Source organism: Raphanus sativus, chromosome 6 (genome assembly GCF_000801105.2).
Source record: "Raphanus sativus cultivar WK10039 chromosome 6, ASM80110v3, whole genome shotgun sequence".
NCBI classification, from domain to species: Eukaryota; Viridiplantae; Streptophyta; class Magnoliopsida; order Brassicales; family Brassicaceae; genus Raphanus; species Raphanus sativus.
This window is the reverse complement of record NC_079516.1, coordinates 40,715,475-40,728,882: the sequence shown is the minus strand read 5'-3', so window position 1 is coordinate 40,728,882 and position 13,408 is coordinate 40,715,475. Positions and strand designations below refer to the sequence as shown.

General features: G+C 35.7%; 1 pseudogene; it reads right to left on the bottom strand.

Moving 5' to 3' along the window:
• Positions 1-2,994: 2,994 nt before the first annotated feature.
• On the bottom strand, positions 2,995-6,564 carry LOC108806224 (uncharacterized; annotated as a pseudogene).
• Positions 6,565-13,408: the final 6,844 nt, after the last annotated feature.

Here is a 13,408-nt window from a genome sequence, read left to right as displayed (position 1 = left end):
GCAGTGTATGGAGAATGGTTGTTGAGAGATTTCCGTTGGGATTTTGTGGTTGATGATCTCAAAGGAGCAAGATTGTTTTTATTGAATGAAGATTCAACACATGCTGAACTTGTTGCAATGGCTCAAGAAGATTATAACCTGGACATGAGATCAGTGACTGTGGAGATTAGCTACTCATTACCAGCAGAAATGATGATGACTCCAGGCAGTCCTCCCGTTCATGTTACAAGTGATAGACAAGTTCGAAACTTGCTCGAGATACTCAAAACGCATAGAGTATGTCTTTGTGTATCAAGCCGCAGCAAGGTGGAAACGGTTTCAGAGAAAAGAGAAGAAGCTGGTGAATGGGAAGAAGATGTTGGTGATAATGATGAAGCTGGTGAATGGGAAGAAGATGTTGGTGATAATGATGAAGATGATGAATATTTTGAAGATGTTGGTGATAATGAGTCTGTTGAAGATGAAAATCAAGATGGGGAGGAGGAAAATGGGGAGGAGGATGCTGATAACGCTATTGTTGGTGAAACGGATCAGAATGGTGGGGATTACAGTCTTTATGGAAAGGTTCTAGATGAGGACGAGGAAGATGATGATAATATTTGTTTTGAAGAAATTGAAAAGACATATGCTAAGACAAATGCTATTGAAAGAGGAAAATTGGATTGTACCAGCATCTATGTCAACCAGAGTTTTGTTAGCAAGGATGCACTGCTTTCAGAGCTGCGGTTGACAGCAGTGAGGGGTAAGTTTTCTTTCAGAATATACAAATCAACAAAAACTCTCCTTGTGGCAATATGTCGGGTTAGCGGTTGTGGATGGAAGATCAGAGCGAGTGTGAAACATGGGACAAACACGTTTTGGGTAACAAAGTATGTGGAAAAACATTTATGCTCAATTGGAGACTGAATCGCTTAGCGGAGACACTGTACTCCAAAGTATGTTGGTAGTCTATTCATTGATTGTGTTGGGATCATTGATGGGATAACTCCACAGCATATCACTGATGCAATGAAGAACATGTTTGACATGACGCTTGATTACACCACTTCATACAGAGCACTGTTATATGCACAAAAATTGGTGAGAGGATCAGCAGAACAAGGGTATTCGCGTCTGCCTTCATATCTCGAGCAAATCTCCATTGCAAATACTGATTCTATCACGGCTATAGAACTTGATTCTAAGAAAAGATTTAAGTATCTATTTCTCTCTTTTGGAGCTTCTATCAAAGGTTTTAAGTATCAGAGAAGGGTCATTGTGGTGGATGGAACTCACCTAAGTGGAAAGTATGGAGGTGTTATGTTAGTTGCAGCCGCACAAGATGGCAATTTTCAGATATTCTCATTGGCTTTTGGGATCGTGGATGCTGAAGATGAACCTTCTTGGGAATGGTTTTTCACAAAATTGGCTAGTTGTATATCTCATGACAAGCCTCTGGTGATAGTCTCTGACCGGCACGCGGCCATTAAAAGTGCGTGTGAGAAGGTGTTTCCTTGGACAACCCGAGGAATATGTTATTATCACCTTCAAGATAACATTGTCAAAAAGTTTAAAGGGAAACATCTCATGTACTTGGTGAAAGGGGCTGCTTATGCGCACACGGTTTACGATTTTGACCGGTACATGGCTGAGATACGGAGTGCAAACCCGGAACTTGCAACATATTTGGAGAAGGCCGACGTCAGGCTATGGTCAAGGGTTTATTGTAAGGGGAACATGTTCAACATAAAAACAAGCAACATCGCTGAATCTATTAATTCTGCACTGAAGCGAGCAAGAGGATTTCCGATTCCGTTCCTGTTGGAGTTCATAAGGCAGAAGTTAGGAAAATGGTATTGGAAAAGGAGACAAGATGCTTTGAGTCTCCCAACTGAACATAGCCGAGGTGTTGAATACTTGCTTGCTGTTCGATCAGAGATAGCAGATACGATGACGGTCGAACCAATTGATGGATGGCGTTTCTTTGTCAAAGGTGGTAAAATGGACTGTGTGGTTGATTTGGAACATGTAAAGTGTGATTGTGGTGTCTATGGAGTGGAGAAAATACCTTGCTCTCATGCTATAGCAGCTGGAACACATGCTGGTGTGCATATCGACACACTTGTATGTCCACTTTACTCAAAGAATCATCTGTATGCAGGATACTCAGAGAATATATATCCTATCGTGTCACAACATATTGAGGAACGAGAATGCTTTCCTCCAAGCGTAAAGCGTGGTCCGGGGAGACAGAAGAAATCAAGATGGCAATCTTGGTTGGAGCTATCTAGGATGAGAGGACACAAACCCAGGAAGAAACACAGGGCACGGAGATGCTCAAACTGCAAGGAAACTGGCCATACGAAACCACAATGTACACAACCAGTTGACTAGTTGTCCAGACGACCTAAATTTAAGTCGTCCAGTCTTGATTACCCGTCCAGACGACTAATTGTTAAGTCGTCCAGTGTTTCGTCTACCAGATAACCTTCTACTAAGTCGTCCAGTGTATTTTATTTTTAGACAACCTTCTACTACTCCTTCAAGTGTATTTTTTTAGACGACCTTTTACGAAGTCGTCCAGTGTATTTTATTTTTAGACTACCTTCTACTACTTTTAGACTACCTTATTTGTAAGTCGTCCAAACCTTCCAGACGACTTATCTGTAAGTCGTCCAGCTGGAAAACCTTCCAGACGACTTATTTGTAAGTCGTCCAGCTGGAAAACCTTCCAGACGACTTCCAGACGACTTATTTGTAAGTCGTCCAGCTGGAAAACCTTACACAAGTTAGAAAATCTATACAGCGACAAGTTCAAATACACAAATAAATCATACACAAGTTAAAAAATCTATACAGCGACAAGTTCAAATACACAAATAAATCATACACAAGTTAAAAAATCTATACAACGACAAGTTCAAATAAAAATACACAAATATACAAATACAAATACAACGACAAGTTCAAAGCCATACACAAGTTAGAAAATCTAAACAAGTTAGATTTAAGTATCTAATCATACATGCCAACGAACATACCACCATCCTCATTATCTTTTAAATGCTCATCAACAAGCTCCGTCCATATAACCACAGCCATATTATCCCTCATAGTCTTCGCATTGGATCTAGCAAAGTCTTTAGGGCTAAAGGGGATCCCAAGAGCATGACATTCAATGTACTTTACAGCGTACACGCCACAATCACCATTGTTGGCGGTGGGTACATCTTTCAGCAGTCTCTCATATGTGTATCGCTCCAACCCATGCTTCTGGTATCCGCACTCAACAAGCAGATAAGGGACCATCTCGAGAAAAGGCTCTATTATCTCATCCCATGCTTCTGGTATGTTAGATGAAGGTATGCTGTCCCAGACGACTATGTGCCTCTTAGGGATCGATATCCAAAAAGCAACCCAATGCTTGTTGTCCAAGTTCACTGGCGCATAGATATCATCAATGTCCTCCCCCCACTTCTTGTTTGATTGGCAAAATGAAGGCATTGATCCGTCATACAAACTCGCCGCCCCACTAGGTAGCATTCTTCCTAAACCTCTGTGATCAGGTGCGGATGCTTTGAAGAACAGATACTGGTCTCTCCAAGACTGGGAAAAGTTGTGATCCAGGAAGCACATTCGCTCGCTCCGGAAAGCTTGTGGGTTCTCCTGATACCTCTGCCTCAGCACATTCATCCAAGCATCTATATGCTGCATATAAAATAATACAAGTTAGAACCTTCCAGACGACTTATATATTTACAAATCTATACAAAGACAAGTTACCAGACGACTTAAAGATAAGCAGAAGACTTACTACGTCTTCCAGCCATGCTTTGGGTGTCCGGAGTTTTTGATACCACCAAGTTAGTGATGTACGTGGTTTGTCTTCTTGCTTAGTGAAATAATCACTGCAAATAAAAAAGCAATCAGTTTTGGTAGACTAAATCAAGCTATTATGGGTAAAGCAATCACTTACGGATCAGTTTTCAACCAATCAGCGAGCTCCTTCATCTTAGGTCTGTTTAGTGTGGGAAATGGATTATACTTTCCCACTCTAAGGAGTTTCCTTCTCTCTGCCGTATAAGGAGATATCTGCGTGGGAGCAGGTTTCTTCGTTCGTTCACTCCTTGCACGCAGGCTCGGTTCTGCTCCAATAGAAGCAGTGGGAGCTGTTTTGTCCAATACAACCAGGCTCGGTTCTGAAATTGGAACGCTTGGATCGGTGGAAGCGAAGCTCGGTTGTTGATCGTTGGAAGCGAAGCTCGGTTGGTCAGTGGAAGTGAGAGGAACAATCTCTTTGGAGGTGACACCATCTGCTTTATCCTCCGGCAAGATCTTATATACCGAGATCGCCTCATCTGCTGTATCCTCCGGCAACAATCTCTACAATAAGAGTTACACACAAGTTAACCCTGGACGACTTAAATAAAAGTTGTCTGGACGACTAGTTGACCCTGGACGACTTAAATAAAAGTTGTCTGGACAACTAGAAGACCCTGGGCGACTTAATTCTTGTTGGGAGAGGATTTGATACTAACCTCTTTGGGCAGAGGAGAAGGCTGTTTCTTTTGAGGAGAAGGCTGTTTCTTTTGAGTAGGAGTAGGCTTTGCCTTTTGAGGAGTAGGCTGTTTCGTTTGAGGAGCAGACTGTTTCGTTTGAGGAGTAGGCTTTGCCTTTTGAGGAGTAGGCTTTGCCTTTTGAGGAGCAGGCTGTCTGGTGGGAGGAGTAGGATGATTGGTTTGAAGTGTAGGCTGATCCTTTTGAGGAGTAGTCTGTTTGTTACTAACTCCGGTTTCTGTGGCTTGAGGGGTAGGCTGTTTGTTACTAACCCCGGTTTCTTTGGCTTGAGGGTTAGCCTGTTTGGTTAGAGGTGTAGGGGTAGCCTGATTGGTGACACCAACCTTCTTCTGCACAACTTCCAATCTATCGGACAGCTTCCTAATCTCCCTGATGCACTTCTTAAACCCATCTTTCATCATGTCACCTAAGTCCTTGAACATATTTTCCAACTCCTCTCTGGTCACCCAACTAGCCTCTTCTCTAGCCTCTTCTCTGGCCTCTTCTCTAGCCTCTTCTCTAGCCTCTTTAGGAGCCTCTTTACGAGCTTTATTCCGAGGTTTCTGATTGTCTTCCTCCTCCTCCTCCACCTCCACCACAACCATCTCTTTGGCTCTTTTCGATGGAGTCACAAACTTAGGTTTTGTACCAGTGACTTCCCAGCAATCCATGGTCCACTTCCACGGTCTCCGATCATACATGACTTTAATGATGTTCTCCGCGGGCACGTCCTCAACCTCAGAGTCCCATTTTGGCCACATTTCACTAATGTCCTTCTCAACAAAATTGATCACGCGGGTCTGCAGTAAATAGAAGAAGAATCGAATTAGATATTTGAAACAAAATACTAAATAGACGACTTAATTATAAGTCGTCTACTAAGTCGTCCAGCTGGACGACCTTCCAGACGACTTATTATAAGTCGTCTACTAAGTCGTCCAGCTGGACGACCTTCCAGACGACTTATTATAAGTCGTCTACTAAGTCGTCCAGCTGGAAGACCTTCCAGACGACTTATAATAAGTCGTCTACTAAGTCGTCCAGCTGGAAGACTTTCCAGACAACTTAATTAAGTGAAGATGGAAAGGTACCTGACTCAAGATAGCAGCTTTCATGAATCTGCGGCCTCTGCTGCCCTCGTAAGCCAGAATCGGTGGAGACGGACTGTTTGCTCTGGGACTACCAATACTAGCACCCAATCTCGGAATAGCTGTGTACGCCCAGACCTGAAGAACTTGTATAAACCCATCCACGGTGTAACAGCCAGTAATATCTTTGTTCCACAAAGAGTCCATCAGCACCTTAAACGAGACTCTCCCCCATGGATAATTCTCAAACCGTTCTAAATCCATCACAAGCCTTGCCAGAGTATCTCGTGTAGCGGTTGAAAACTTTTTCCCTTCAATGAATCCAGTGAAGATGGAAAGGTACGCGAGTCGCTTGCGATCTTCCTGGACCAATCCCCGCATCTCTTCAGTGCTCCTATTATCTGATCAGTAGTTGGCCCAGCTTCCAGATGAACTCCCATCATCCCCCAGAAAGAAACCATCTCTGGGGTAACTTCACATTCTGGTGTCTCAAGGTCCTCGATGTACTCGCAGTTTAGACCAGTGATGTTTTCAAACTCTAACAGTGAAAACCTCGCAGGTTCTGGACCAACGAGACACCACATCCCGTACTTCTTCTTAATGTCCAGCTTTAAACAGAGCAAGTAGTGAACCAGCCTTGAAGCCCAACCAAATCCCTGCTCCTTGAACTTGATGAAAACTCCCAATCTCGACTCCTTGAGCTCTTCAAATTCAGCGTCAGTGAGAGCTTCCCTAAGAGCAGTATGCAACTTCTTGTTATCCGTATGATACGAAATGCTATTGTGGGGTTCTGGCTCTTCCCCTAATGTGTATAACCTACGGGGGAGTTCTGGAATATCCATCCTTTTTGTCTGTAAAATAATCAAAGACAACAATAGAAGTCAGAACACAAGCTAAATCAATCACGCCTTAATTGTTACTCCAGACGACTTAGTAGACGACTTAAATATAAGTCGTCTGGAAAGTCGTCCAACTGGACGACTTAGTTGACGACTTATATTTAAGTCGTCTGGAAAGTCTTTCAAATGGACGACTTATATTTAAGTCGTCTACTAAGTCGTCCAGTTGGAAGACTTTCCAGACGACTTACTTACAAGTCTTCCAGTAGAAAAATTTCGAGCGGACCTGATTAGTCGCAGAAGGAGTACTCGTCATTTTGGTTATAGATCTGAAAAATAAACGTGAAACGGTGAGAATGAGTAAATTGAAAGAGACAACGTTTTATGTTCATCTTTTCCTCGAGTTTGATGACTTACCGGCATTAGGGTTTACAGAGAAACGGCGCTACGGTTTACAGAGAAGAAGCGGCGGCGCTAGGGTTTAGAAGAAGCGGCGGTGCTAGCTAGTGTTTAGAGGAAGCGGCGGTGAGAACGTTGGTGAGCACGGTGGCGAGGACGACGGTTTGTTCGGAAATAGTGGAAACGGGGGCGCTATGGTTTAGAGGAATCGGCGGCGCTAGGGTTAGAAGAAGCTGCGGCGACAACGGTGAGAATGAAGTGAGATAGATAGCCGACGTTGAGAACGATGGTTGTTCGGAAATAGTGGGAATTCGAATCGCCTTTGATATCGCCGGTGAGAGAGAACTGTTAGGGTTTCTGAATTTCGCGGAAAATGAAAAAAAAAATCACCTTATATATTGGGTAAATAATCCGGTTAGCTTTAAAAGTACATTGGTAAACTTTAAGGTTTGGTCCGGTTTAGACGATTTATTATGGCTGATAATGTACATCAGACGACCTAATATTTAGTCGTCTGGGCACAGAAGAGTAAATATAAAGTCTTCCCAGACCCTAAAATGAACCCCTAAACTAAAATGACTAAATTAACTTACTAACCGCGTTATAAAATCAAATTATACTTCAATAGTGTTTAGTATACACAGAAATGAACACGCTTAGGTAATTTTAAAAATTTTCAAAAACGGTTTTAATGCTTTCCAAAATCTAACCCTAAGAACACATACAATACTACAACATATGTTGATGAAACATAAACTAAAGAATATCATGACTCACTACTTTCACTCATCTGGGCTGAAAACAATTGAAATTTGTTATATATTAATTTATATCTCTTAAGACATATGTTAATTACCTTATTCCAATTTTTCACTTATCAAAATATTTTTTACAAAATTTTTAAATTATGTTTAAGAAGAACTGTCCAGACGACTTGCGAGGGGTAGAAACGTAAAAAAAAATCCGTTTTTTTGTTTGTTCACAAGAAGATAGTTGTAATTTTAATAGCCTTTTAGGTTACTTTTGCTTTTGACCCAAGTTGGGGTATTCTTTTGGGTTTGACTCCAAGTTTTGAGTCACGCTTGGTAATTCTCCCTTCTTTCTTTACATACAAGAGAAGAAGTTTTTCAGAGCCGGTGTTGGGGCCAAAGCCACTGGTGTAGCCGGAGCCGATGGTGGAGCTGTATTTAATTTATATATGTTTTGTGTATTTGTATAATTTATATACATAATTTGTTTTTATATATTCTTGTAATCTGCTTAATAAAATCTGTTCTAAATCTTTTTTATAATAGTCACCTTTAGCTACATATAAAACGTGACTGATCAGTTATTTAGTTATTTGTGATATTTTATGAATAAATTTAGTCACAAAAAATGTTCATGATTTGTTGTAACTTATTTAGCCATCGAATGTTACGAACATATATAGTCACATTTTGTGGCCTTTTAGTGACCGTTCAGTCATATAAGCACGAAATTTAAGTATTAGGGAAAATTATTGAGAGATGAATTGTATAGAGTTTATGAATTTAAAGAACTGATAGATTTTAAAAATTACGTGGATTGTGAAAGTATATATACATTGACTTATAAAATTTGTTCATAACTTTTCTATAAATAGATATAGATTTTCATGAATTTGGATTACCAAAAGAAATTTCATTAAAGAGGCAAACTTGTTTTATAAATATATAAAGAGAGTAATAAAGAAATAATATATATATATATATATATATATATATATTTATTTCTATAATTTCAAATTATATGTTTCAAATTCAAATTTTTATAAAAATACGATTTTTTCAAAAAAATCAATTTTTTAAAAAAAATTCATTAAAAATGCTTTTCAAACTTTTTCAATTTTTTTCAAATTTTTAATATTTATAAATATAGCTATTTATTCAAAAATGATAGAAAATATAATTATATATTCAAAAATGTAATGAATTATAGTTTTGAATATATAATTTGGATTTACGGTGGAATAAAAAATTGGTAAAAATTATTCATGGATTTTTAAAATCACATGGTTACATATGATATTTTGAAAGTTGAACCTTATGAGTAAAAATAAATTTATCTCCTAATAACACTAGATTTGTTTAGAATTAGAGATTCAATAATAACAAAAAATTTTGAATAACAAGGAATTTGAATGAATTTTAAAAGTTCTTAAACCAATAACAATGAATTCTAGTAAGATTTTGAAATTCAACAACCAATAACAATGAAATCTCAAATTTTTTAAAGTTCATGAAAATTCATTTACCAATAAATTCCGTTAGTCACATGGTTATAGCTATTTTTACTAGTGAACGAAAGAGAATTTTGAAATTAAAAACTATAACTAAGACTAGATTCTAAAATAGCGGATATATTTTTTGTATTTAGAAAAAAGTAATTTTTATATATGTGTTTTTAATTATATTTATGTTTTTATTTATATAATATTTTCTTAGATGATTAATAAGAGGTGTTAATAATTATATTAAAATAGTTGGACCACATTTATATAATATCAATATGTCATGTTATTGTTTTAATAATATCGATGATCCAAAAGAAAAAAAAATCGGGCTTATTGTAAGCAACAACTCAACAAAGATAAGCCCAAATGTTCAAGCTTGCTAAAGCCCAAATATAAACCCCATCAGTGAACAAAACAACCAGAAGCAGAACACGCCACTAACGGTCAACTTCATTGTATTCAAAGCTGAAAACAAAAACGCTCATGCATAAAAGTTTGATACTATGTTATCCATAAACGAGTGACCCAGTTTGACATTTAATGTCATTCTAGATCGTTCTTATCTCTCTACAATACCATATGTAATTGTTACTGTAAAGTGTTGAAAAAGATAATATTAAAAGTTCCTTTCGTTATTTGATGTCGATTTTGGATCATGCATCTTCTATCATTCTATCAATCAAAACTCTAGAATCTCTGCCGCACCTTGTTGGATTGAAACTTGTCTCTCATTACAATTTGTGCTATTTTCGAGCTAACTGCTTGTCCTTGCGTTGAATGGATTGCTAAAGTATAGCAAAAAAAAAACAATAGGCATTCCCATTTTTATCCAGTATTCACCTCTTCTCTTTTTTTTCTGTGAAACTTACCTCCTCTCCTAAAACAAAAGAAACCTATATTCGCTGAGATTGGACCCACCAGCAATCCTAAAATCAGTTCAAATCCAAGCTCAAAATTTCACTCGTTTCTTGTGTCTCTTTGGATCTTGAACAATGAAGTTGGATCAGCCAGATAAATCAGCAAGAGTAATTTTATTCTACATGTGCACAATGTTAAAAAAATAGGTAGGCGGTAGTTAGGTGTTTTATATGGAACTATTAATTAGGCAGGACTCTAAAACAACATTTGAGCGCTATACCACTTTTTAAAAAGTTGTTCGAGAAAATTTGTTCAGATTTGCCGAATAGGCAGACCATTAGGCACCACCTAAACCAACTTTTAGTACACTGCATGTGCATAGGGAAACACACGTCTACTAATTTAAGCTAGGGCCGGGCAAAAAACTGGAATCTGAAAAACCAAACCGAATCCGATCTACAAAAAGAGTACTGAACCCGAACTAAAATTTATTAAATAGCAGAATGGGTTTAAAATTTTAGTATTTATAGAACCGAAACCGAACCCGGTCCGAACCAAAATATTTTGGGTACCCGAATGTATCTGAAATAGATATATACTTAAATATATTAATTATTTATAGAATTGTATATTAAAATATCAAAATATATAAGATACTTTAATTTTTTTCAAAATACTTGAAAATATATATAAATTGTCAAAAGTAAATGTCTAAAATAGCTAAAATATACTCAAAACATCAAAAATACTTAAAAAATCTATTGATTCTCTATCAAAATGTTCAAACCAAACTAATTTATATGTTAAGTTTATGTATTTTGACATTTTTTATTCAAATTTATTTATAATATATTATTTTATTTATAGATTTTGAGAAATTTAAAGTGTACTAGATTTTGATCCGCGCTTCGAAAGCGCATGTATTATTTTTCATTAATATGAAATATATTATTTGTTTGTAATTATTGAATGTATTTATCTTAGTAAAAATTTCTTTATAATAAATTTGACACATATAGTGTCTATGGTAAACTATGTGTTTCTCTCAATTTGTTTTATTCTTTCTCCAATCAACATACTTATTTGGCTTGTTGTTAAAATAAATGATTATAGACTTTGATCTGCACAGATGTATATTTTGAAAAATATATTAATATTTGTTTTTCATGTAATTATTAGAGTTTGGCAAAATGAATCCGAGAAACATGATCGATATTGATCCGAACATATAATACCAAATCCGAACATAAATTGATTAAATATTCAAAATTTTCAACGTTTTGTTATTTAGAGAACCGAATCTGATCCGAATCGAAGTATTCGGATATTCGAATTTATCTAAAAATAGATTTATATACTTAAATATATTAATTATTTTTAGATTTAACGTATATAAAACATCAAGAAGGATACTCTTAAATTGGTTTAAATACATGAAAATATATATAGATAGTCAAAAGTACATATCTGAAATAGTTAAAGTATACTCAAATCACCAAAAATACTTCAAATAATTATTTATTCCTTATCCAAAATTTTAAATCAAGCCAATTAATATGTTAAGCTTAGTATTCTTACATATGTTATTCAAATTTATAGGTAATAAATTATTTTATTTATAGATTTTGAGAAATTTAAAATATATCTATCTTATTTAAAAATAATTTAAATGAGTTATCCAAACTCGAACCAAACCCGCAAAGATCCAAATCGAACTCAAACCAAAATTTAGAAAATTCTAATAGGGTTGAAATCTTTGACCCCGAAAACTCAAAACACAAACCGATCAGAACCAAACCCGTATGGGTACCCGAAAACCCATACTTAGTCATTATTATATATTGTATATTGTCATCATATCATTAATCGTATTTTATATGTACCATCATATAAGTAATCATATAATTAATAGTATTTTATACGTACCATCATATAAATGATTACATATATTATATTTTTTAAACTTAATATGAAATATAAAAAACCATAATTTGAGTTGGTATTTCAAATTGGGTTTTGAATTGTATTTTTCTTATATATATTGCCAATATTTTTTTATAATGGGCTTAATAACACAAGTCCATTACTTTTTTGCTTAATATTACTATCCATGTTTCCAAACAAAATTAATTTTTCTTTTAAAAGACTACAATCCATATTTTCAAACACTCAAAATTTTTTTAATAGTTATATTCAAATCTCCAAACACTTCGATTTTGTACTTGAGTTTTAATAAGATAGATATAAAAAACCATAATTTGAGTTGATATTTCAAATTGGGTTTTGAATTGTATTTTTCTTATATATATTGCCAATATTTTTTTATAATGGGCTTAATAACACAAGTCCATTACTTTTTTTGCTTAATATTACTATCCTTGTTTCTAAACAAAATTAATTTTTCTTTTAAAAGACTACAATCCATGTTTCCAAACACTCCAATTTTTTTTAATAGTCATATTCAAATCTCCAAACACTTCGATTTTGTACTTGAGTTTTAATAAGATAGATGTACTTCAGTTTTAATAATATAATTTTTTTATTTTTTTTTAAAATGCTATCTATGTTTACAAACAATATAGAAGTATAGTGTTATTCTTGTTTCCAAACAAATCTAAAATGTACTTCAGTTTTAATAATATAGATAATAAATTTTAAATTTTAAAAATAATTTAAATGAGTTATCCGAACCCGAACCGAACCCGCAAAGATCTGAACCAAACCCGAACCAAAATTTAGAAATACCCTAATAAGGCTAAAATCTTTGACCCCAAAAACCCGAAACTCGAATAGATCTAAACCGAACCCGAATGAATGCCCGAACGCCCACCGCTAATTTAAGCCAAAGACCGACTAAACTAAACAGGGAACCCGAAACTAAGGAGGATTAAATACAAAGAGATATTCTTCAGTAAAACAGGGGAATTACGTTGTAGTGTATAAAACAGAAAGTTATAATGAGTGAGAACTAATCAGTAATCGACCTTTGAACCGGTAATCGAAGATTTGTTCCTCTTTGATAGAGGACATAGATTTAGGTTACGTCAATCACCTGTTTATATTATCTACCAATATATATTCTTATGATATACTGAGTTGGTATTCTAAGGGAAAAGAAACTAAATAAAAGGAATATACCAATATCTTCTTTATGATTTTCTTAGAACTCGGTTATCAACTAATTTTGAATTAGTATTTCCTAAAATCGGTCATCAGTTTTGATTCGTAGAATACTATGTCTGCCCTAAAGTAGTTGATGAGGTAGTTGTTGAAACAGACGTCGTGTTGAGTGATGAAAATCATGTAGAGTCTTATTACTTAAAGGAAGAGGAATAAGTGAATTCCAAGAAAATAAAATTGCACTTATTGTTATGGAAGATGTCCATATCTATGTTATCTTTGAAACTAGAGTTTTAGAAACGTGGAGAAATATA